General features: G+C 36.1%; 1 pseudogene across 1 annotated transcript in view; it reads right to left on the bottom strand.

Moving 5' to 3' along the window:
* Nucleotides 1-4893, bottom strand: part of LOC145579061 (uncharacterized) — a 6347-nt pseudogene extending 1454 nt beyond the window's left edge. Inside the window, exons 1-7 of the transcript XR_014098988.1 lie at nucleotides 4719-4893; nucleotides 2774-2887; nucleotides 1747-1820; nucleotides 1209-1311; nucleotides 620-670; nucleotides 337-478; nucleotides 34-173 (exon numbers count right to left, since the gene is read on the bottom strand). The product of XR_014098988.1 is annotated as an uncharacterized LOC145579061 (transcript). The remainder of the gene's footprint in view (nucleotides 1-33; nucleotides 174-336; nucleotides 479-619; nucleotides 671-1208; nucleotides 1312-1746; nucleotides 1821-2773; nucleotides 2888-4718) is intronic.
* Nucleotides 4894-27617: the final 22724 nt, after the last annotated feature.

Below are 27617 nucleotides of genomic sequence, written 5' to 3'. Positions count from 1 at the left end.
TTAGCCTACTGCATAGCAATTTATTTTCAATACCTTTTTAGAATGCTGGCACATCATCTTCTGCAGAACACTGAAAAAGGCATCAGTTAACTCATCACTATAAATCACATCTGCAGCTAACAGCACAGATTTCTCTATTAACTTCTTCAACCTCAGAAGATGTCCAGGAATACCTGAATGGAACAATTTACCACTGTAAATAAGCATGCCCTTCCCACTGAGATATCAACACAAAAAATGTGGAGGATTCTGATGACCCTCTCTGTAAACAGGAATTAAAACTATAATGAAAAGTCCAGACACTCCAGAGAGGGATAAACAATATGGTTTCCCTACCTTATTCCAGAATCCAAATCCAAAGGTGGCCACGGTTTCTGCCAATCAAGCTCTCGTACTTTAACTGGAGATTCACTTCCGAACAATCCAGAGTTGATGTGAGCATTCCTTGCACAGTTGTCGAGAATTTCAACGCCATGGTCTAGGAATGGTTATCATACAGTGCATCATTAGTAGCACATACAGTATACAAGAATTTGCATAACAATACTAAATTGCATAATCTCAATCCAAAGTTTCAGGCCATGAAATGCAGCTTCAGTAGCAATTTAATCAAAATTACCTGTTATGAATACAGCCTTCGCAGCATGTGCAATTAATATACCAACCAATCCTGAGAAAGACAGAATCAGGATCCTGTGAAACAATGAATAAGGGTTCTTTAGGTTACCGGCATCAGCTTCACATAACACATTTAGAATACCATATTCACAGAAATTTTAAGCATGTTAGAATGTGTGGAGTAATAGTTTTCCCAAGGGCCATAACTTCATTAAAAGCCTACTAAACGGAAGTGCCCTATTTTTTTTTTTTTTTTTTTTTTTTTTATACCTATAAGGTTTTGGTGATAAACTTTATCTAGGTAATGAACTTTAATTATACTATTTCCTCGGTTTTATGATGTTCCTTCTATTCGTTACAATGTTTCAAGATGATGTCCTACTTTCGGAACTTTCACTCTTTTTTCTAATGCATCACTTCTGATAAGTCTCCTTCACTTTCTCAGTCTTTGTGAAAAATAAGACAAACATTATGAAAAAGATGGAGTATTCAAGATCCTTCTTACAACTAACAGCTTGACTTGCCCATCCAAGTCCTAAGTCCAAACATCTATTTCATCATGATGAACAAATTAAAGAAGAGAACATTACCTGTGCCAGCACCAAGTTCAACAGCAATAACACCATTGAATACAGATGAAGTAGACATCTTCTGTAAAACATAATCTGCTAATACCAATTCAGCCCTCCAAACCTGAAAAGGAAAAATTATAGAAAAAGCTAACAGTCTAGAAAGCACTGAATTATAATTTCATTAATTTCCTACATTTGATGATAAAAAAAATTGTAAAATGCATGAAACCCAAAAATAGTAAAGTCGATAAACGGTGTATGCAAAGCTATAAATTCTTTTACTGATAGTGTTATATAAAACTCTCATGAGCTGTGTGAGTGTACTACTAAATCATGTTCCATATTTGACTACATCATTGCTGTAAACTACATGCAAGTATGCAACTATTGGAGCATAATGATGCAAAATAGTCACACACATACATTGTGTACTGCTTTCAGCATATGTATTTATAGCTGCATATGGCTTGATTGCTTGAGCACATAAATAGATTCTCATTTCATCTTATCCTTAGTATCTTTCTTAAGTTATAGTTTTAGGATATTGGACAATCACCTGCAGACCCACACTTGGTATGGTTGATGTAATATTGTGCTGAATGCTGACAACACCAGTGTAGTAAGCTTGTTCTGCACAAAAATATCTTTCTTCAGAAAAGCAGAAATCATAGGTTTGGTAACTTGCAGTGAATTTGGGCATGTAACTATGTAAGAACTAAGAAGGAGACCTGAGGGTGCACCGGTACAAAGAGTGGAAGAGTGGGACCATAGAGGGGTTAAACAAGGGAGGAGGAGACCGAAAATGACTTGGTTGGAAGAAATTAGGAAGAATGTGAAGTATGTGGATTTGCATGAGGATGAGGCAATGGATCGTAAGGGATGGAGGAGGAAGTTTTTTGTCTATTACTACACGGAATAATCAAATTTGGTTCATGTAGCCGACCCCACTTATGGGATTAACGCTTTGATTGATTGGTTGGAGTAACCCTTAATCTGATTTAAATATAAAATAGGGAAAGGGAAGGGAAATTTTCTTCTCCTTTCTTCATTGTTAGAAATACATGGAAAGAAAGATTTAGCATACTTCTTCCATTTCCTCTCCTCCCCTCCAATTTTTCCAAGCACATTATTTAGAGAAATATACAGCAGTTAAAACCACTCATAAAGTTCTGATAATAAAAATAGAAAACAACTGAACCAACACTAATTAATTTTTGACCCTTGATCTATAGCCAAATCATTCCGTGATAAGTTAGAACAAGGCGCATATCAAGATGGCATTTCAGGCATAATCGCAACAGATACTTTATCTGACACTTGACAAAATGACACAAAGTATAAGTATACAGAGACAGCTTTAAGAAATTAGTTGACAATGTAACACGACAAATAACAAATGAAATCGACTTTTTGAAAATTTAACTTTTAAAGACTGGTTTAGTTAAATATTGATCATTAAGCACCGGGGTAAGCTCAAAAGCCTGGTCCCTACCTTATAAAAAGGTCAGAAGTAGTAAAAGTTGACAAAGGAGGAAAATCACAGATAAAGGAGGATGATAAATGTGGGTCATGCTTTGACTTACTGGTTCGTCGAGCTACAATGAGATCACCATCTTCATCTAAATCAATAGTTTGCTCTGGAGAACTAGATTCATCTTTGACATGGTCACCATGTCTACTCCTCGTGAGCTCATCTCCTATAACACTCAAAAACAAGAGAAACTTAATGGGTATAATTCTTCCGGTTCACAATTAAGACAAAAGAGCATGAACAAACAACCACTGAGGCTCCACCAAAATGCAGGCTGAAGAGGGTCCAATGCCGAAAACCAACTATAAAATTGATGGTGCAGAAAAGAGTATCATGGCCTGGATTCAATCACTGTAGGTTGGCCCTAAGAAAGAGCCTAACCTAGTTTCTTTTCCACATCAAAAAAAAAAAAAGAAATTGGCTTGAATCTAATCAAGCATTAAATAAACACTAGGGCCTGCTGACTACAGAGGAATAGAGGATGTCAACGGAGCCCCAAATAACCTCAGACATCTAAAGGAAAACCAGGGCTTGTCAGTGGCACAATAATTCAGTAAATGATGTTGTGAAAGATGACCAAAAAGACACTTGTGAAAATGGTTAAGTTCTGGCTCCTTAATATAGTCCCTAAAACAAACAAGAAATCTATGGACTCTGCGCGAAAAATTTGGATAAAATAGGCAAATAATTTGGTACCAACCGGGTTGCAAAAGTATAAATTAAAAAAAGGAGTCATGTGAGATTAGAAAAATAATACTTAATCGAATGATATATAATACTACTTTGCTGGGAGGAGCTTGATTCCACATTTTCACGCGTCACAATTTAAAACACTTACAACACAAGTAATAATAAATCTATCATACTCAGATTCTTAGTTTCCCCACAAACACCCCTGTCGAATCGTCAACACTCTGACATGGGTATGGTCATGGATACTTGACACTTTAAAACATGGACCTTTTTATACAAAAAGATGAGCCCGAAATTCGGATGCATAATAATCTCTAACACAAATGGTCAAATCCAAGTACCATAGGAAGTAATAAGTTTGTCATTAGATTCATAAATCTAACACATACTAGTCTCTACACCAATGGTGAAGTCTGAGTAATAAGTAATATAAGAAGTGATAAGTTTGTCACAAGACCAGTCTATAACATCATTGAATCAATGATCAAGTCTAAGTAACATAGGAAGTAGTAAGTTTGTCACAAGATTCACGACACTTTTAGTTACGGACTTAATTTTCCAATTTGCTGAACAACTGAATAGTGTATAACATTCCCTCCCAAATTTTCTTCTGATAACCACAATTACATCTTTCCCTCTCATCAAGGTTTTCTTGTAAGTCAATGGTGCCTAATCCACTGCTCCCTTAAATTGCACAATGCTTTTTCTCTAACAAAATAAACCCACTATTTGTGCATCGTATCTTTCCACAGATGATGAGAAATAACTAATGCCTCGAGTAGAAAATTCATCGTCCCAAGCTAAATTCAAATAAACTCAGCAGTCTAGGCCCCTAATTAGTTAATTGTACCACCATATAAATGAATAAACGCTTATTTACTTCATTTCAGTGATTTTACAGCTAGCAATTCAATCCCTCCCTCATACCAACATAATGCGTAATTCAAAACTTGTCATTTAATCTAATGTTCCTGTATTGGCTTCTCGACACTCTGACATGGGTACGATCCTATGACACTTGGTTCTGGACTAAATTCATCAGAAAATAAACGAGTCTCAAAGTTTGACACTTTGGACACATACCCATATATGACAAGAATACCCAATTCGAGTAACACTATAAACAACATAAAATCATCCAAAAACTCATACATAATGAAATTCAAACTAAATTCAATCAAAATAAACTTAAACATTAATTACCAACACTCTTCAAGGACATAAAATACAAATTAAAGCCGATAATAGCATGGAAACAGTAAGAAAAGATGAATGAATCGAAGAAGATAGAAATTCGGGGTTACCAAGAGGGAGAGAGAAAGTGAAGTGAGAGCTGTAAGGGCCAGAGAAGTTAGCAGGGCAACCCAGATGAACTTCGCTCATCACCTCCTCATCTTCCGCCATACAAATATTTGCACTTTCGTCTTTGTGTTGTTCTTCCATTCATGTACTGTTTGCTCACTCTCCGTCTCTGCCTCCGGCAATTTTACGCAATTTTATGGGTGAAATTAGGGGTTCTTAATTTCTTATTATGCCAAGTCTAGTTCGACTTTGGGGTAACTCGACTCGAATTGACTCATTAACATACCAACTCGAGTTTTGACCGAGTCGAGTTCAAATATCTTCTTATTTGATTCATTTTAATAAAACCCCCTATTTAGTGTAATATCTCCCCTCTCTTTAATTTCGTATACATATATAATTTACGAGTACATTAATAATATAATGTATTAATCATTACCGTAAAAAAAAGCTTTTTAATCAAAATATTTTTATATTTATTAAATATATAACACTATATGAAGCAAGCAATTCGAGTTTCTCACGATTTTTCGAGTCGAGTAATGAGCTACTTGACTGATTAACATTTCGAGTCAATCTCGAGCTTGAGTGGCCCGCGAATTGTCTCGTCTCATAAGTACCTGTAGACACCTAAAAATGTCTCCCCAAAACCAAACTCGATGATGAACAACATTTCACCGCCATTACTGGTCGGGTTGAGTATTTAATCTTTGGAGTGCTTAAATCCATGTTTCCATTCAATACATTTCATAAACCAATCCAATTCCTAGCTCATTTTCCTAAACCATAACTTACTTTCCACTTTTCGTGTCCACGTCACAAAACAGAGAGAAACTGATTTTGTGGCCCTATAATTTTGATTGTTTGGTTGGATATGCCTTGAAATAAGCTTTCCAACAATATATCATAAGCCCAATTCCAATTTAAAACGAAGAAGATATGAGCAAAGTACGAAACTTTATCCAAAACTGACATTGTCTCACTATTTCGGCCATATCTTTTATTCTACAAATGATTTTTATCTGATTTTAATTGGGTTGAAAATTAGACTTCAAGATATTTCTAACTACATATTATTTATCTTATTCCGATTTTTGGATCAAAAGATATGATAAAAACAAAAACCGCAAAAACTGCTGCCTATTGCAAGAGTTTTATCCCGATTCGAATTCGGATCTTTTCCTGATTCTTCAACCCTTCTTTTTTCTTTATAAATAGAGGTCATATCACCCATTTTTTAATCATCAACAAGCTTGATCACAAAATCATTCTCTTCTCCCTCTTTAGCCTAAACACTAGCCTCCTTATTCTTCCATAATACATCTGTTAAGCACTCCAAGGAGTCCATACTTGACCCGAGGTTTCGTCCTTAAACCAAGGCGTGAAAGATACAAATAACTGATGAGGGTTTGGACCAAATCAACTCTACATTTATTTAATTTCAATTTGATTTATATATTTATTGAAGTTACTAACAGTTTATTTATGATGTAGAAAATCAACGAAACGCGGAAAGTGAGTAATTAATCAATTAATTACTCTTATTTTTATTCTTGTTGCTAGTATCGTGATTAGGTTTATTATGATTTGATTTGACTAACAATTTATTGTTGAATTGCTTCCAATATTAATGTTGATTCTATTATATTTTTATGCTCACCATATTACATGTTTAAAGGGAATATGTAATTGAAAATCACGCCTAATAAGATAATTTGGACAACCGGTTTAGGTTCCTTTTTAACATTGTTATTAATTAAAGTGATCACTAATATTTTAGAATTATGTGTTGCATTAATATTCAACTAATTTAGCATAATAATAGTTTGGAGCAAATTGAATCTTTGTTGGCATGCCTTTGAGATCGCAGGAATCACTTTTCACTATAAGAATCGAGTAGAGGCCAATACGGGCAAATGTGACTCCATGACTCACTTCGTACCATCATCCCTGATCCTCCTTTCGTGGTTCCGAACCATATGGAGTTAGTAATCTCATGGATTATGAATGCAGTGTAACCTTCACGGGTCAATCGTTGTTGCCTTTCGTTGTCCCTTATCGTGGTTGCCTTAAATGATCCGTGAACGGTTTACAAGTTCGTTAAAAACTTGTTGGCGGCTCCCTACTTTCCTTGTCCCTAATCGTATATGTCAATTCCTACTTCCTATGAGTGTCGAGCATATTCACACATGCTTAACGTAGGCGCACTTCGAACGACACCTACAATTTGGCGACTCTACTAGGGAGGATTCTTGGTTATTAATCGATTTGAGTGATCGGTATTTAATTAAGATGAGTAGATGAGACTTGAAAGATTCTTGAAAATTATTCTTGTGATTAATTTGGCATTTTTTCATAGCATAGACATTTTTAACGTCGTATTCAGGTCTGTCCCGTAAGACAAATTGAATAAACTGATCGTGAACGAAGAAAATAGAGGCACCAGTCAGATTTCCTGACTGCCGCGCCATGGCAGAGCATGTCGTTTCACGGCGCAGGGCACCGTCACGCGGTGTTCGGCACCGTGACACGGTATATTCCGCCGTGTCGCAGCAGTCCTGAAATCTTCCCGGTGGCTTTATTTCTCTTCTCACAATCAGCTTCCTTCGATTTTTCTGAAAAAAACGTGTGTGTTATACATACGTCTTAGCCCCGGGGGATTTAAGCTCTATCAACCCAAAAACACTCATGGAAATAAGGGTTCATCCGAGTTATTAAATCCACCCAAACTATGGAGTCGAGTTCGATTTCATCACGAACTCGCGGAGCCGCCCGTTGGCATACACCCTCAAGGGAGGCTGCCTTGCCAACGCGTCCAAACTCTTAACCATGGTACCCCTTTTGACACCAAATAAACTTGACCATAGTGGAACATTGAACTTGACCTTAGGTTGCAGACTCTTCTTTGCATCATTGTGCCTACGTGCCCTATGTGTGAGATCTTAACCTTAACGAGTTTTCTTTATTTATGGTGATTTATTTTATGACTAACGAATGCCAATGGACCGTACTCACTTAGTAATTACCGCAAACACTAAAATAAAACAAAAAAAAATGGAAAAAAAACACAAAAACACATGGAACTGATCACCGCGCCATGGCAAAAATGCCGCGTCACGGCAATCAGTGCAGCGTCACGGACGATTGTACTGCGACACGGTACAGTTCGCCGTGTCATGGTGCCCAGGGAATAAGTCCAGTCAGTTTTTTTTTTTTAGTCTTCCATGATAATTTGGTCCTCGCGTCAGTCATTTTGGTTACTGTTCACATGTCTAGCCATACGATCATACCACGAGTCTTATAACATCACTTAATCACTCACGAGTCAAGTATAATCCACACACTTTCTTTATTTTCCGACTCGAGTCGTGCACCATTCGTTTATGATCGTATACTAGGTTCACGCACCCTTTTTTTTTCCTCGTAATAAAAAAACGAGTGGAGTTTTTTTTTCTCACATGTTTTCAAATGTCCATTTTTTCCCCTTCCTTTCCTATCTTGAGCAATGAGTCAAACAATTAAGTGAATTGTTTTATTTCAGTACTTGGTCAAGAAGCAGGGGTATATTAATACGGTTCGAGTCATCACCACAACAATCTCTTAGATCTAAGAGGAGTTCACCTTCAAACTACTTTCAGTTTGTTCCAATGGCCACTAAGGAAGATATTGAGAACATAAACAAATCCATCGAGGCACTGTCTGCCATGATGAAAACCCTTACCACTAGGGTCACTACCATGGAACAAAACAAGGTCAGTGTTTCTACCCTTGACAAATTGAAGGAACAGATGAGTAAGATTTATGAGGATTTCACTTATGTGGAACAGCCTCTCACTCCTTTGGATGTGAAAGATAGGCTCCCTGAAAAGTTCTCCACTGCTGATATTTCAAAGTTCGAGCCTACTGACAATCCAATATTTCATTTGAAGGCGTTCTCTGCAACCATGGTTTTTAAGGGATTGGACGTAACATTCTTCCCTACGGTGTTTCCTCTCTCCTTAGAGCATGCTTGCCAACAATGGTTTTATTCCCTAGATGCCAAGCATACTACAACTTGGCAAGATGTCACCGACAGTTTCATGAATCGTTACAAGTGTAATATTCAAACCAAAACTTCTGAACGTGAACTCTCCATTCTCAAACAAAAAGAGAATGAAGACTTCACCGCTTATCTGAACAAGTGGAGGGAAACGGTTTCACTCTTGGTAGATCCTCCCAAAGAAAGAGAGATGGTTCGCCTCTTCATCCAAAATTTAACTCACAAGTATAGGGAACATCTCAAATTTCTTCCACTGAATACTTTCGAAGTTGTATACGACATTGGCACCAATATCGAGGATGAGCTAATAAAGACTGCTGGTAGTAACAATAATAACACTTGGAAAAACAAGAAGAACGACCTTCCTTCTTCTTCGTCTTCTAAGCACGAAAATATTACCAACAATATAAGCCAAGTCGATCTCAATGAAGTGTTAGCTCTTGATGCTCTATTACCCAAGAAAAGGAGAACTTATACTCCTTTAGAAATGACTTATGATACAGCCATTGATCGCCTTTACGGTCAAGGCTTGATCATACCTATTGGACTATTTCAAGAGCCAAAACCTGAAGAAAGAAGCGCCAAGTGGAATCCCAATGCCTATTGCAAGTACCATCAAGGAAGGGGTCACTCTACCGAGCAATGTTGGAATTTGAAGGACGTTATTCAAGATCTTGTTGAGGCAAAAGATGATAAACAGCAATGAAGACGGGCCCACGGCGAGCTCTTCGTGCAAGATTTCATGATTTTTTTTTTCATTCCCCTTTCCCCATTCAAGTCTAGCATATATTTCCGTTTATGTTATTTGATCATTGTGTTTATTCCCATCAATAAAATACACGTTAATCCTTCACGTCTTTCTTATTGTAAAAAAAAAAAAATTAAAAAAATTAATTGCCAAACTAAACACAAGGTACACCAATGACTTGAGGCACCTTTGCAACCCTGTCATTCCCTATTAACCATTCAATCACATATCCATTCATCCGTCAACCACCTTGAGCCTCGGCTAATAATTGGCCTTATTTATTCAACCCACATTGACCTAACCCTAGGATGGGAAGGTGTGCAATTTGTGTAACATTCATAAAGCAAGTTCAAATAAAATAAAAAAAGAATACGTAAATAAGAAGAAAAAAAAACAATGTCTAAAGGCAAGTGTTCCAATGTCTTCGATATGAACACGTCTCAAATTGCGGCTCCCATCGAGTGCTTGGTACCGTGCCTGAGAAACATGAATGCTAAGTGAGTAATGGACCGCATGATATGAGATTGCCTACATTGATTCAAAAGAATGAAAAAAAAAATTAAAAGCAAAAAAAAAAAAATATATGAAAAATAAAACTTGCAAAATTCAAAATTTTCAAATTCAAAATTACACATCTTTGGGATTCTCTCGGGTCTTGAGCCTTTTACCCTTTTCTTCTTTAAACCATCAAGTTAACCACATTACAACCCTTGAAAGACCTCTTTAAGGTGTACATACACTTGTGCAAAGTTCGGTTAGAGCTACGTTCGGCCTAATTCCTAACGGATATGTAGGCAATCTCACAATGAGGTGCGGCCACATTCATACTCACATTCATGTCAACATTCATATCCACACATGATTGAGTCATTTCCAATGCTTATCCCTACCCATATAAAGCTAGACTTGGGGGCTTGAACCCACGTCACTTAGCTTACCTAGCCTAAAGAGTCACCATCTCAACTCTTCTCACATCACTTTCCATCACCACAGCCTTTGCAGCCAGCCTTAGTATCACATTCACACACGTCTTTCACACATACATAGCCATATCATCCTTCCCTTAGGAACCCTATATCATGAAATCTTGTTCCCTACCGTGCATGCTTCATCATCTTTCAAGACAACAATCATCAGAAGAAACATTGTATACTTGCTTAGCTTCCTAACCTGAGGAATGTTTATTGTTTCACACATCGCATAATGTGCTTAGAAACATTTATATATCAATGATTTGCTTAGCTCCTTGACTTAAGCAATGTTCATTATGCAATACTCAACAATTACCTTCCAGACCTTCTTTACACCATATATGATGCTTAGCTCCATGACCTAAGTTCATTCATCTATCGTGTCACATGATATAATTGTCCTTAGCCTCCTAGTCTAAGAACATGCATCATGCATACATTATTTTCAAGACGAGCAATTCAATCCATACGATTCATTTCGTCTTGCTCAAGGAGGAAGTTCATAACTTCTTCCCTTTTTCATCTTTTTCTTTTGGGGAAGTTCAGAAACTTTTTCAAAATTTTTTTATCAAGGGAAGTTCGAAAACAAAACTTCATTTTTCGCGTCTTTCTTTTTCGGGAGAAAGTCGGTACCCTCCTCTCATGACAAAAATGACGGAAAATTTTTGCTTTTGCATCTTCGTTTGCTTGTGTCTACATATACACTCAAATCATACACATGCAAAGACAATCACAAGACATACACGTGTCATGTTATGTCAAGTCAAGCTTGGTCAAGTCATTTGTAATCCATACGAGTCCTTTAGCAAATTTTATTTTGCAGGTCTCATCTACAGCCCACATTCAGGGACAAGCGAACCATCTACATCCCACATTCAGGGACAAGCGAACCATCTACAACCCACGTTCGGGGACAAGCGAACCATCTACAGCCCACGTTCGGGGGCAAGTGAACCATCTACAGCCCACGTTCGGGGACAATCGAACCATCATCATTTTCAAACATTAGTGATCATCTCCCAAAGCGAAAACAATTCACGATGCAAGGTTCTCGATACATAGAACTTGCAATCTCATCATCAGATAGGTTTTTCCTCAAGCATGGAAAATTATCGGTCGTTGCCACCTCTCAAGGCGAAGAAGTTAGCGATTATATCATTTGTTGACTTTCCTCAAGCATGGAAAGTATCTCAACAAACATCATCCGGTGGATTTCTTCAAGCATAGAAAACTACCAAACTCGTTTGCCACCGATACACTGGTGTTAGATACGCATTTTATCCCTTTACTCTTTTATCTGTGGAACAAACATTTTTCTGCAGGTATCGGCGTATAAAGAATGATTTAGGATCGCAGAACGTCTTAAATCATTCTCCGTCCCTACCGACTACTTTGACTATCATTTTCGAAACTGATGTTTCTACAAACTCAGTCAAAGTGGGGGCTTCTGTAGACACCTAAAAATGTCTCCTCAAAACCAAACTCGATGATGAACAACCTTTCACCGCCATTACTGGTCGGGTTGAGTATTTAATCTTTGGAGTGCTTAAATCCATGTTTCCATTCAATACATTTCATAAACCAATCCAATTCCTAGCTCATTTTCCTAAACCATAACTTACTTTCCACTTTTCGTGTCCACGTCACAAAACAGAGAGAAACTGATTTTGTGGCCCTATAATTTTGATTGTTTGGTTGGATATGCCTTGAAATAAGCTTTCCAACAATATATCATAAGCCCAATTCCAATTTAAAACGAAGAAGATATGAGCAAAGTACAAAACTTTATCCAAAACTGACATTGTCTCACTATTTCGGCCATATCTTTTATTCTACAAATGATTTTTATCTGATTTTAATTGGGTTGGAAATTAGACTTCAAGATATTTCTAACTACATATTATTTATCTTATTCCGATTTTTGGATCAAAAGATATGATAAAAACAAAAACCGCAAAAACTGCTGCCTATTGCAAAAGTTTTATCCCGATTCGAATTCGGATCTTTTCCTGATTCTTCAACCCTTCTTTTTTCTTTATAAATAGAGGTCATATCACCCATTTTTTAATCATCAACAAGCTTGATCACAAAATCATTCTCTTCTCCCTCTTTAGCCTAAACACTAGCCTCCTTATTCTTCCATAATACATCTGTTAAGCACTCCAAGGAGTCCATACTTGACCCGAGGTTTCGTCCTTAAACCAAGGCGTGAAAGATACAAATAACTGATGAGGGTTTGGACCAAATCAACTCTACATTTATTTAATTTCAATTTGATTTATATATTTATTGAAGTTACTAACAGTTTATTTATGATGTAGCAAATCAACGAAACGCGGAAAGTGAGTAATTAATCAATTAATTACTCTTATTTTTATTCTTGTTGCTAGTATCGTGATTAGGTTTATTATGATTTGATTTGACTAACGATTTATTGTTGAATTGCTTCCAATATTAATGTTGATTCTATTATATTTTTATGCTCACCATATTACATGTTTAAAGGGAATATGTAATTGAAAATCACGCCTAATAAGATAATTTGGACAACCGGTTTAGGTTCCTTTTTAACATTGTTATTAATTAAAGTGATCACTAATATTTTAGAATTATGTGTTGCATTAATATTCAACTAATTTAGCATATAATAGTTTGGAGCAAATTGAATCTTTGTTGGCATGCCTTTGAGATCGCAGGAATCACTTTTCACTATAAGAATCGAGTAGAGGCCAATACGGGCAAATGTGACTCCATGACTCACTTCGTACCATCATCCCTGATCCTCCTTTCGTGGTTCCGAACCATATGGAGTTAGTAATCTCATGGATTATGAATGCAGTGTAACCTTCACGGGTCAATCGTTGTTGCCTTTCGTTGTCCCTTATCGTGGTTGCCTTAAATGATCCGTGAACGGTTTACAAGTTCGTTAAAAACTTGTTGGCGGCTCCCTACTTTCCTTGTCCCTAATCGTATATGTCAATTCCTACTTCCTATGAGTGCCGAGCATATTCACACATGCTTAACGTAGGCGCACTTCGAACGACACCTACAATTTGGCGACTCTACTAGGGAGGGTTCTTGGTTATTAATCGATTTGAGTGATCGGTATTTAATTAAGATGAGTAGATGAGACTTGAAAGATTCTTGAAAATTATTCTTGTGATTAATTTGGCATTTTTTCATAGCATAGACGTTTTTAACGTCGTATTCAGGTCTGTCCCGTAAGACAAATTGAATAAACTGATCGTGAACGAAGAAAATAGAGGCACCAGTCAGATTTCCTGACTGCCGCGCCATGGCAGAGCATGTCGTTTCACGGCGCAGGGCACCGTCACGCGGTGTTCGGCACCGTGACACGGTATATTCCGCCGTGTCGCAGCAGTCCTGAAATCTTCCCGGTGGCTTTATTTCTCTTCTCACAATCAGCTTCCTTCGATTTTTCTGAAAAAAACGTGTGTGTTATACATACGTCTTAGCCCCGGGGGATTTAAGCTCTATCAACCCAAAAACACTCATGGAAATAAGGGTTCATCCGAGTTATTAAATCCACCCAAACTATGGAGTCGAGTTCGATTTCATCACGAACTCGCGGAGCCGCCCGTTGGCATACACCCTCAAGGGAGGCTGCCTTGCCAACGCGTCCAAACTCTTAACCATGGTACCCCTTTTGACACCAAATAAACTTGACCATAGTGGAACATTGAACTTGACCTTAGGTTGTAGACTCTTCTTTGCATCATTGTGCCTACGTGCCCTATGTGTGAGATCTTAACCTTAACGAGTTTTCTTTATTTATGGTGATTTATTTTATGACTAACGAATGCCAATGGACCGTACTCACTTAGTAATTAGCGCAAACACTAAAATAAAACAAAAAAAAATGGAAAAAAAAACACAAAAACACATGGAACTGATCACCGCGCCATGGCAAAAATGCCGCGTCACGGCAATCAGTGCAGCGTCACGGACGATTGTACTGCGACACGGTACAGTTCGCCGTGTCATGGTGCCCAGGGAATAAGTCCAGTCAGTTTTTTTTTAGTCTTCCATGATAATTTGGTCCTCGCGTCAGTCATTTTGGTTACTGTTCACATGTCTAGCCATACGATCATACCACGAGTCTTATAACATCACTTAATCACTCACGAGTCAAGTATAATCCACACACTTTCTTTATTTTCCGACTCGAGTCGTGCACCATTCGTTTATGATCGTATACTAGGTTCACGCACCCTTTTTTTTTCCTCGTAATAAAAAAACGAGTGGAGTTTTTTTTTCTCACATGTTTTCAAATGTCCATTTTTTCCCCTTCCTTTCCTATCTTGAGCAATGAGTCAAACAATTAAGTGAATTGTTTTATTTCAGTACTTGGTCAAGAAGCAGGGGTATATTAATACGGTTCGAGTCATCACCACAACAATCTCTTAGATCTAAGAGGAGTTCACCTTCAAACTACTTTCAGTTTGTTCCAATGGCCACTAAGGAAGATATTGAGAACATCAACAAATCCATCGAGGCACTGTCTGCCATGATGAAAACCCTTACCACTAGGGTCACTACCATGGAACAAAACAAGGTCAGTGTTTCTACCCTTGACAAATTGAAGGAACAGATGAGTAAGATTTATGAGGATTTCACTTATGTGGAACAGCCTCTCACTCCTTTGGATGTGAAAGATAGGCTCCCTGAAAAGTTCTCCACTGCTTATATTTCAAAGTTCGAGCCTACTGACAATCCAATATTTCATTTGAAGGCGTTCTCTGCAACCATGGTTTTTAAGGGATTGGACGTAACATTCTTCCCTACGGTGTTTCCTCTCTCCTTAGAGCATGCTTGCCAACAATGGTTTTATTCCCTAGATGCCAAGCATACTACAACTTGGCAAGATGTCACCGACAGTTTCATGAATTGTTACAAGTGTAATATTCAAACCAAAACTTCTGAACGTGAACTCTCCATTCTCAAACAAAAAGAGAATGAAGACTTCACCGCTTATCTGAACAAGTGGAGGGAAACGGTTTCACTCTTGGTAGATCCTCCCAAAGAAAGAGAGATGGTTCGCCTCTTCATCCAAAATTTAACTCACAAGTATAGGGAACATCTCAAATTTCTTCCACTGAATACTTTCGAAGTTGTATACGACATTGGCACCAATATCGAGGATGAGCTAATAAAGACTGCTGGTAGTAACAATAATAACACTTGGAAAAACAAGAAGAACGACCTTCCTTCTTCTTCGTCTTCTAAGCACGAAAATATTACCAACAATATAAGCCAAGTCGATCTCAATGAAGTGTTAGCTCTTGATGCTCTATTACCCAAGAAAAGGAGAACTTATACTCCTTTAGAAATGACTTATGATACAACCATTGATCGCCTTTACGGTCAAGGCTTGATCATACCTATTGGACTATTTCGAGAGCCAAAACCTGAAGAAAGAAGCGCCAAGTGGAATCCCAATGCCTATTGCAAGTACCATCAAGGAAGGGGTCACTCTACCGAGCAATGTTGGAATTTGAAGGACGTTATTCAAGATCTTGTTGAGGCAAAATATGATAAACAGCAATGAAGACGGGCCCACGGCGAGCTCTTCGTGCAAGATTTCATGATTTTTTTTTCATTCCCCTTTCCCCATTCAAGTCTAGCATATATTTCCGTTTATGTTATTTGATCATTGTGTTTATTCCTATCAATAAAATACACGTTAATCCTTCACGTCTTTCTTATTGTAAAAAAAAAAAATTAAAAAAATTAATTGCCAAACTAAACACAAGGTACACCAATGACTTGAGGCACCTTTGCAACCCTGTCATTCCCTATTAACCATTCAATCACATATCCATTCATCCGTCAACCACCTTGAGCCTCAGCTAATAATTGGCCTTATTTATTCAACCCACATTGACCTAACCCTAGGATGGGAAGGTGTGCAATTTGTGTAACATTCATAAAGCAAGTTCAAATAAAATAAAAAAAGAATACGTAAATAAGAAGAAAAAAAAACAATGTCTAAAGGCAAGTGTTCCAATGTCTTCGATATGAACACGTCTCAAATTGCGGCTCCCATCGAGTGCTTGGTACCGTGCCTGAGAAACATGAATGCTAAGTGAGTAATGGACCGCATGATATGAGATTGCCTACATTGATTCAAAAGAATGAAAAAAAAAATTAAAAGCAAAAAAAAAAAATATATGAAAAATAAAACTTGCAAAATTCAAAATTTTCAAATTCAAAATTACACATCTTTGGGATTATCTCGGGTCTTGAGCCTTTTACCCTTTTCTTCTTTAAACCATCAAGTTAACCACATTACAACCCTTGAAAGACCTCTTTAAGGTGTACGTACACTTGTGCAAAGTTCGGTTAGAGCTACGTTCGGCCTAATTCCTAACGGATATGTAGGCAATCTCACAATGAGGTGCGGCCACATTCATACTCACATTCATGTCAACATTCATATCCACACATGATTGAGTCATTTCCAATGCTTATCCCTACCCATATAAAGCTAGACTTGGGGGCTTGAACCCACGTCACTTAGCTTACCTAGCCTAAAGAGTCACCATCTCAACTCTTCTCACATCACTTTCCATCACCACAGCCTTTGCAGCCAACCTTAGTATCACATTCACACACGTCTTTCACACATACATAGCCATATCATCCTTCCCTTAGGAACCCTATATCATGAAATCTTGTTCCCTACCGTGCATGCTTCATCATCTTTCAAGACAACAATCATCAGAAGAAACATTGTATACTTGCTTAGCTTCCTAACCTGAGGAATGTTTATTGTTTCACACATCGCATAATGTGCTTAGAAACATTTATATATCAATGATTTGCTTAGCTCCTTGACTTAAGCAATGTTCATTATGCAATACTCAACAATTACCTTCCAGACCTTCTTTACACCATATATGATGCTTAGCTCCATGACCTAAGTTCATTCATCTATCGTGTCACATGATATAATTGTCCTTAGCCTCCTAGTCTAAGAACATGCATCATGCATACATTATTTTCAAGACGAGCAATTCAATCCATACGATTCATTTCGTCTTGCTCAAGGAGGAAGTTCATAACTTCTTCCCTTTTTCATCTTTTTCTTTTGGGGAAGTTCAGAAACTTTTTCAAAATTTTTTTATCGAGGGAAGTTCGAAAACAAAACTTCATTTTTCGCGTCTTTCTTTTTCGGGAGAAAATCGGTACCCTCCTCTCATGACAAAAATGACGGAAAATTTTTGCTTTTGCATCTTCGTTTGCTTGTGTCTACATATACACTCAAATCATACACATGCAAAGACAATCACAAGACATACACGTGTCATGTTATGTCAAGTCAAGCTTGGTCAAGTCATTTGTAATCTATACGAGTCCTTTAGCAAATTTTATTTTGCAGGTCTCATCTACAGCCCACATTCAGGGACAAGCGAACCATCTACATCCCACATTCAGGGACAAGCGAACCATCTACAACCTACGTTCGGGGACAAGCGAACCATCTACAGCCCACGTTCGGGGACAAGTGAACCATCTACAGCCCACGTTCGGGGACAATCGAACCATCATCATTTTCAAACATTAGTGATCATCTCCCAAAGCGAAAAAAATTCACGGTGCAAGGTTCTCGATACATAGAACTTGCAATCTCATCATCAGATAGGTTTTTCCTCAAGCATGGAAAATTATCGGTCGTTGCCACCTCTCAAGGCGAAGAAGTTAGCGATTATATCATTTGTTGACTTTCCTCAAACATGGAAAGTATCTCAACAAACATCATCCGGTGGATTTCTTCAAGCATAGAAAACTACCAAACTCGTTTGCCACCGATACACTGGTGTCAGATACGCATTTTATCCCTTTACTCTTTTATCTGTGGAACAAACATTTTTCTGCAGGTATCGGCGTATAAAGAGTGATTTAGGATCGCAGAACGTCTTAAATCATTCTCCGTCCCTACCGACTACTTTGACTATCATTTTCGAAACTGATGTTTCTACAAACTCAGTCAAAGTGGGGGCTTCTGTAGACACCTAAAAATGTCTCCCCAAAACCAAACTCGATGATGAACAACCTTTCACCGCCATTACTGGTCGGGTTGAGTATTTAATCTTTGGAGTGCTTAAATCCATGTTTCCATTCAATACATTTCATAAACCAATCCAATTCCTAGCTCATTTTCCTAAACCATAACTTACTTTCCACTTTTCGTGTCCACGTCACAAAACAGAGAGAAACTGATTTTGTGGCCCTATAATTTTGATTGTTTGGTTGGATATGCCTTGAAATAAGCTTTCCAACAATATATCATAAGCCCAATTCCAATTTAAAACAAAGAAGATATGAGCAAAGTACGAAACTTTATCCAAAACTGACATTGTCTCACTATTTCGGCCATATCTTTTATTCTACAAATGATTTTAATCTGATTTTAATTGGGTTGGAAATTAGACTTCAAGATATTTCTAACTACATATTATTTATCTTATTCCGATTTTTGGATCAAAAGATATGATAAAAACAAAAACCGCAAAAACTGCTGCCTATTGCAAGAGTTTTATCCCGATTCGAATTCGGATCTTTTCCTGATTCTTCAACCCTTCTTTTTTCTTTATAAATAGAGGTCATATCACCCATTTTTTAATCATCAACAAGCTTGATCACAAAATCATTCTCTTCTCCCTCTTTAGCCTAAACACTAGCCTCCTTATTCTTCCATAATACATCTGTTAAGCACTCCAAGGAGTCCATACTTGACCCGAGGTTTCGTCCTTAAACCAAGGCGTGAAAGATACAAATAACTGATGAGGGTTTGGACCAAATCAACTCTACATTTATTTAATTTCAATTTGATTTATATATTTATTGAAGTTACTAACAGTTTATTTATGATGTAGCAAATCAACGAAACGCGGAAAGTGAGTAATTAATCAATTAATTACTCTTATTTTTATTCTTGTTGCTAGTATCGTGATTAGGTTTATTATGATTTGATTTGACTAACGATTTATTGTTGAATTGCTTCCAATATTAATGTTGATTCTATTATATTTTTATGCTCACCATATTACATGTTTAAAGGGAATATGTAATTGAAAATCACGCCTAATAAGATAATTTGGACAACCGGTTTAGGTTCCTTTTTAACATTGTTATTAATTAAAGTGATCACTAATATTTTAGAATTATGTGTTGCATTAATATTCAACTAATTTAGCATAATAATAGTTTGGAGCAAATTGAATCTTTGTTGGCATGCCTTTGAGATCGTAGGAATCACTTTTCACTATAAGAATCGAGTAGAGGCCAATACGGGCAAATGTGACTCCATGACTCACTTCGTACCATCATCCCTGATCCTCCTTTCGTGGTTCCGATTCATATGGAGTTAGTAATCTCATGGATTATGAATGCAGTGTAACCTTCACGGGTCAATCGTTGTTGCCTTTCGTTGTCCCTTATCGTGGTTGCCTTAAATGATCCGTGAACGGTTTACAAGTTCGTTAAAAACTCGTTGGCGGCTCCCTACTTTCCTTGTCCCTAATCGTATATGTCAATTCCTACTTCCTATGAGTGTCAAACATATTCACACATACTTAACGTAGGCGCACTTCGAACGACGCCTACAGTACCCCTATGTGAAATGACAAATATTTTTTTGGAAGTATGATGAAGGGCCATACTGGGCCGAAACCCCTCACAGATCAACCCGACCTGGGTTAATGAGACAATTTGGAAAATGGGGTGAAATGACCAATGTAACCCCATTTATCAGTTTTAATAACTTTTATTTCCTTGAGTATATATACTTCAATATTCAATAAAAATAATTAATGGAGCAAGTTTTTGTAAAATAAGTTTTTAGTTTAAAATTTAAAGTTGTAAAAATTAGTAACTTGAAATAACAAATACTTCATACACTACTAAATTAATAAAAATAATTTTTATTCTGTAAAAAAAAATAAAAATAAAAATAAAAAGTTTAGCAACAATAATTTAATTAGGTAAATATAACACGGGTTATATACCGAAATGATCAAATAATCCAATATTTAGCTTATAAGTAAACCTTTAAGCTAAAGACTTTAACCTTAATTTAGCCTTTAAGTTGTATTTTATTTACTAAAAATTTGTTCAATCTAACTCTTAAAATTGAAGCCAAAGGGCAAGCTAGAGCTTAGCTGAAAATAGTTTTGAAGCCCTTCTTTTTGTTATGGAACACTTTGCAATGATGCATAGAGTATAAGACGCAGTTCAAATCTTATACATATGCTACATGTAACTACAAATTGTATGAACTAGTAAAATTAATTGATATTTTGAATGAGACACTGTTAGTGTAATATTTTCAAAGAATGTCCAGCTGCATGGAATTTTTTGAACTGAATAAGCAAATTTACACAGTTCAGAACCCAGAAAAAAAAAAATTTACAGAGAACCAAAGACTAGTATACTTCATCCTATATATGTGTAACAAGATTCAAAAACTAAAAGTTTTTATAAGGTGAAAGGACTAGCATCTTTTCTTTACAATTCAAAATCACCTTGTACATTTTTCAGGACATCTATCCTTCCTGCTAAACCATCAAATTCTGGCATCCTCGGATGCACATGCTCGTCATTGACATATGAAGAAGATCTTACATGTCTAATTGAAGTTTTAAGCGCCTTAGACTGCAGGGATATACTCTTTTCCGGTTTCCTTTGACTGTCGTCAGCTTCCTTAACTTTGGGAGATGTAGGCTAATCAGGCTCAGAAGAAAAGTATCTTCGTCCACTTGGAGGTGGAGGTAGCTCAGATTTTGATGTTCCACTATCTTCTTTTCTTAGAGCAGCTGGAGCACTTTTTGGTACCTTTTTTTTTACCGAATTGAGTCAAATACTTATCGTGTTTTGCTTCTTCCTCTTTGCCATCATCATCTAGATCAAGATTGTATCTCCTTGAATCTGTGACCCTTACGCTTAAGCTCCCCCTTGGATCAATCTCATGCTCAGCATTTCTAGTTGTGCTCGCAGTGCTTGTTGATGGCTTTAAGAACTTTGTTCTCACTGATCTTGGTCTTACTTTAGTTTGCCAATCAACTCATCAACCTCATTCTTTTGATTATTATCTTCGTCTATATTATTACTAGATCTGATGTAAAGAGCAGGAATAATTCTATTAGTGAACGACTTTCTATAAGCATTGTTTGGAATTTTTTCAACTTGCATGCTATTTTCTTCCAGTGATTCCTTTGCAATATTTTCTTTCAGTCCTATGCAAGAGTTGCGCTTTCTAGATTTAACTAGAAGAGTCTGCTCTTCATTAATCTGTTTGACATCATCAACCGGTTTCCTTTCACTAGATCTGTGGTGGACTTGTTTCTGAACAATGTTTGGCCATCACTAGCCCCATTTACAAAAACAGTTTTTGCAGGTTTTGCCTGAAAATGATATAAATTAGGTGAGAAATAATGGCCTAGAATTAGCACGTACTTGTATATGAAACCTGGTGGTAAACCAACTTACTTGAGTAGGGTAGGAAGGCTAGGACATTGCAGTTGCTGCTCCAATTGTACGGGATCCCATGGCACGGAGAATTCTTGTGCTATTTCTTGCATCAACTGCAGCTTCATTTGTGTTGAAGGAGGTCTCGACAATATGTTCTTCGTGAACTGACCATAATATAAATTTCATACAAAAGATTAGGTATGGAATGATAGACATAGACCAAATGTACTTAAAGCCATATTAGCAGTAAGGCTAATTAAGTATACCTCTTTACTTGTGAATGGCTCTAATGCTTTCCCATATTTTTCATAGAATAGATTTCTTAGCTCACAAAATTCAGGCAGATAAGAAAATCTAGCTGCAACGTGTATCAAAGATGACACGGGTTCTGCATTCTTCAGGCCACTCACTGCAAAAAATAAAAAAAAATAAAAAAATAAAGGCAGTTGATATCAATACAACTGTGTTACATAACACTATTATCTTCAGCGAACAGATGAACATAAGCACAATTTATAAATGACATTGCAATTAAGGGAAAAGTCTTTAGGCCCTCTCGTCAGTGTTATCTCTAGATTTAAAGACTAGTACATTCATACTTATAGACACCTAAAAATGGCTCTCCCAAATCAAACCCGATGATGAACAACCTTTCACCGCCATTATTTGTCGGGTCAACTATTTAATCTCGAAAGTACTTAAAATCCATGTTCAGACAAACATAGGCCCTGTTCTCATCATATTATTTTCAGTTTAGTTCAGTTCAGTTCAGCTCTAATAAGTTCAGTTCAGTTCAGTTCAGTTTAGCTCCTAATTTCATTCTCTCATAAAATATTCATTTCAGTTCAGCTCTAATAAATTCAATTCAGTTCAGTTCAGCTCATTTCAATCAATGAGAATAGGCCCATAGTCAACATGTTCAATCAACAAATCAGTCAAACCATTTATTCAAACTCAGTCCAACTCATATCCTAGCCCAACCCTTTTTTTAATCCATTTCGTTATTTATTAATTAAGCCCAATTAATAAATAATAAAAACCCTAAGCCTGAAATTAATCCGGAATAGTTTAAACGGCGTATAATATGTCACATACTTAATTATTAAGCAAGAAATAAATGAATCTGGACTATTTTTAGGAAAACTTGTGCACGGTGTCACGACAGACACACCATGTCACGGAATTCCGCGCCGTGTGACGATATGCTGCACTGTATTACGGTATCTCGCGTCGTGTCGGGGCACACATGCCGTGACGCGACATTTTTTCAGGATTTCTCCGCAACGCCTTTTCACTTCTAGGGTTCTGTGCTTCACCCTACTCTTTTTCTCTATAGATACGAGGCTAATTTCCTTTGTTTTGGGGCACTAACAATCATTCCCTTCTCTCTCTTTAGCCTAAATACTAGTCTCCCTATTCTTCCACAATACTTCCCTTAAGCACTCAAGGAGTCCATACTTAACCCGAAATTCTATACTTAAACCAAAGCGTGAAAAGGTAGAATTAACTGAGGGTTTGGCCAAATTTAATTTAAATTTGATTTATATTTTAATTGAAATTACTAACAATTTATTCATGATGTAGCAATTCAAAGAAACGCAGAAAGTGAGTAATCAATCACTTAATTACTCTTATTTCTATTCTTATTGCTGGTATCATGATTAGGTTTTATTGTTATTATTACTTGATTTGACTAACATTATTATGGTTAAATTGCTTCCAATGTTGATGTTTATTCTATTGTTTATTTTGATCACTATGTTGCATGTTTAAAGGGAATATGTAATTGAATATAACGACTAATAAGATAATCTGGACGACCTGTGTAGATTCCTTTTTAATCTTGTTGTTTAATAAATTGAAGTGATCACAATATTTTAGAGTTATATATTGCATTAATATTCAACCAATTTAGCCTAATATTAGTTTGGAGCAAATTGAATCTTTGTTTGCATGCCTTTGAGATAGCAGGAATTACTTTTCACAATAAGAATCGAGTAGAGGCCAATAGGGCGAATGTGACTCCATGACTCACTTCGTACCATCATCCCCGATCCTCCTTTCATGGTTCCGAACCATATGGAGTTAGTAATCTCATGGATTATGAATGGGGTGTAAGCTTCACGGATCAATAATTGTTGCCTTTCGTTGTCCCTTATCGTGGTTACCTTTTAATGATCCGTGAACGGTTTACAAGTTCCTTAAAAACTTGTTGGCGGCTCCCTACTTTCCTTGTCCTTAATCGTATAATGTCAATGTCCACTTTCTATGAGTGCTAAGCATATTCACAACATGCTTAACGTAGGCGCGCTTCGAACGACGCCTACAATACTCCATAATAACACAGTATATTTAACAGTATATTTAATTTCATATTGTATTTCAAATGTACAATTTGCAAATCCTATAGCAAGCATAATGTCCCATGGTCTAAACAAATACATGTGGTTTTAATGTTAGGGGAGTTTACAAACTATACCGTCTAATCCATTTTCAAAGGTAAAACCTCTATATTCCCTCCATCTAAAATTAGTTGTCATATTATTTCAATCTTTATAAACGATGTATAACAAAATTTGAACCATTATTATATTATAATAAATGACAATGGACGGCTAAAATTAGTACGAAATATATGTCAGTAATGTTACTATTAGTATCCGTATACCTCAGGGAATATTAGATATTCTTCCTTGTATAGCTAAAATACAAAGAGGGAATTAATTATTCTGGGGTTAAAACAAAATGAAAGGCAGTTGATATGATTGCTACCCACAACTTTAACAACCTATTTGACTTAACAAGTTCTCTGAATAAAATACGACCAATTTGACTTTACATATTACTTTATAGCTGAAATACTTGGTACAACAATTTAAGTTTATGAGTAAACTCTCCTTAATGAAGAGTGTAGATACATGATTATGTAAAATCAAACCCAGTGATGAATATTTTTCACGTCATTGATTATCGAACGAGGTGAAATGTGAAAGAGTCTCGTGAGTCCCTCTATTTTAATAAAAATAATTCTTTCTGTTTTTGAAAATGTTTATTTTCGTAACCTGTTTATGAAAAACGTCAAGTCCACTTTAGTATGGTCCATGATATGGGTCCAATAATTATGTAGTTAGATGGGGTTTAAAAAGAGCTTTCCAACGATATATTATAAACCCAATTCCGAGTTATAACAAGGAAGTTATGGCCAAAATACTAAATTGTCAATTCGGATTTTATGTACGGCCCAATGATCATGTGGAGGGTCCGTTAATTTTAATTATTATTTCTAAAGTCATTAGGAATTACTTTAATCTTTTAGAATAATCTAGGAGGTTATTTTAAATTCTAGTGGAATTAGGATTATTAATTATATTTTTTATTTGATTTTGAAAAGATAAAGGATTTTATCTGGAATAAAACAAGTGTTTAAAAGATTAAATCTGATTTTAATTAAAGATAAGTACACACTCTAATTAACCCAATTCCTTTGGAAAACGGACTCCGTACGAAAATTTATCACGCAGCACCATCGCGTTGCGACAAGCCTATCGCGTCGCGACAGACTTATCGCTGAATGACAGAGCTGTCGCGTCGCGATAGAACTAGTTTTACTCCGATTGAAATTCTGACTCTTTTTTATCGTTTACGGTCGCTTTTTATCTATACATAGGGTCGATATTCCCCGTTTTCAATCATCAACAATCATCATCTATTCTCTTCTCTCTCTAAGCTTATTCTTTCTTTCTCTCTCTTTCTAAGCCTAACCTTTTCAAAAACACCATACGTCCATCACGAGACTTAGACACACCGAGCCAAACTCAAAGTTGTCTTCACCCTAGACGTGAAAGGTTGATAATTTCTAAGGGTATGGTCTCAAATCCCTATTTAATTATTTATTTTTAATTGTTTGATTTAATATTTTTATTGAAATTACTAACATGTGTATTCTATTGATAGAAAGAGATACGAGTCAACAAAGTGAGTAGTTTCACTGCTCTATTTCTTTAGAAAGCATGCTTAGATTATTTTAATTCCTAGTATCATGTTAGGATGTTATTTATTATTTCCTAATATCATGTATGTTTCTAGTATCATATTAGGGTTAAAGCTTTGATCTTTAATGTTTAGTGACATGCTAGGATTTGCTATTAATCTTGTTAGTATCATGCCTAGGATGTTGCTAATATTATTATGCTTTGATGAGATTGTTTTGATGATGATGATTTGTTGTATCAATATTATTATGTTGCTTGATATTATTGTTATTGCTTGATCACACCCTCTCTTGCAGGTTTAAAGGGAATTTGTATTTGAAATCACGCTTAATAAGATAATTAATAATTTTGTTTAGACTAATGTGATTTTAATTCAAGTGATGGCTAATAATAGTTTTATTTGTGCATTATTAATATTCAACCAACATAGATTAAACAGGTTTAGGATTAATATGTTGATTGTATGTTAATTGAAAAACGCACATAAATAAGAGAAGAACAAAGTAGAAGCCTATTTAGAGCAGGTTCAATCTCTTTTAGATTGGATTTGTACCTTCATCCCCGAATATCCAGTTATAGTTCCGGACCACTATGGAGCTAGCGATCTCTTAGATCGTGAAGGGGTGTAACCTTCTCCATGTGAACGATTTACAAGTTCTTAAAACTTGTTGGCGACTCTTTTACTATAACTTCCTTCCCTTTAGACGCCACTATGTTTAAATGTATGATCACAGTGAGACTCAAGTGTAAGATGCTTGAAATATTCCGTACAAAGAGAACACATGCTTTCCAATCACAATCATAACTTGGTAGTTGTAGTACTTGTAGACATGATATTATAATGTCATAAAAGTCTTCTATCTAAAAAAAAATCAGTAGCATCATAGTATATAAAGAAACTAGTTATTGGCCCGGGCGATGCCCCGTGTCATTATAAATTTATCACTTTAATCGATCTATATATATTTTGGCTTGTTTGTCATTGAGAGATTAAGTGGTGGTTTTTTTTTTTTACTTATTTAATATGATAGCTTAAGTAGTTTGTTGCTTGTATGAGTTGGTTTGATTATAAGAATAATTTTTTTACATTAAAATAATCATAAAAATATGATAAATCAAATCTTTATAAATTTTAATGTCAAAATATATACGACTCCATAATGCACAAAAATCTTTTACTCTATGATTACAATTTTATGAGTTAATGCACAAAATAAAAATGAAGTAATGTTTAATTTCTTACAAACTTTATTATTATGTAATTATTAAAGAGTTATAGTCCAATTCAAGGGAAATTGTCATGCCATGCATATGAAGAGTTTATCAATTAAATTTAATATTAATACATGAAAGTTAATGCATAGAGTTTTTCAATAATTAATGCTATGGTATGATTTGGCGACGACACATCATATGCCAAATGGCAAAATTGTTGACACATGGCAAAACATCATGTCTTGCCATGAGTTTTAATATATATATTGATAGACATTATGATCACAATTCACCAGATGCAAATGATACCTTTGCCAGTGCATTTCCTTGAGATTTTCAATGATATAGCCCTTCTGCCTACGTTAACAGAAAAAATATGACACGTAAATCATATGTCACACCTAAATATCATCACGTACAACTAGTACTCTTGTAGATCACAC

Source organism: Chenopodium album, chromosome 14 (genome assembly GCF_948465745.1).
Source record: "Chenopodium album chromosome 14, dcCheAlbu1.1, whole genome shotgun sequence".
NCBI classification, from domain to species: domain Eukaryota; kingdom Viridiplantae; phylum Streptophyta; class Magnoliopsida; order Caryophyllales; family Amaranthaceae; genus Chenopodium; species Chenopodium album.
The sequence above is the reverse complement of the archived record's forward strand: the minus strand, read 5'-3'. Positions and strand labels throughout refer to the sequence as shown.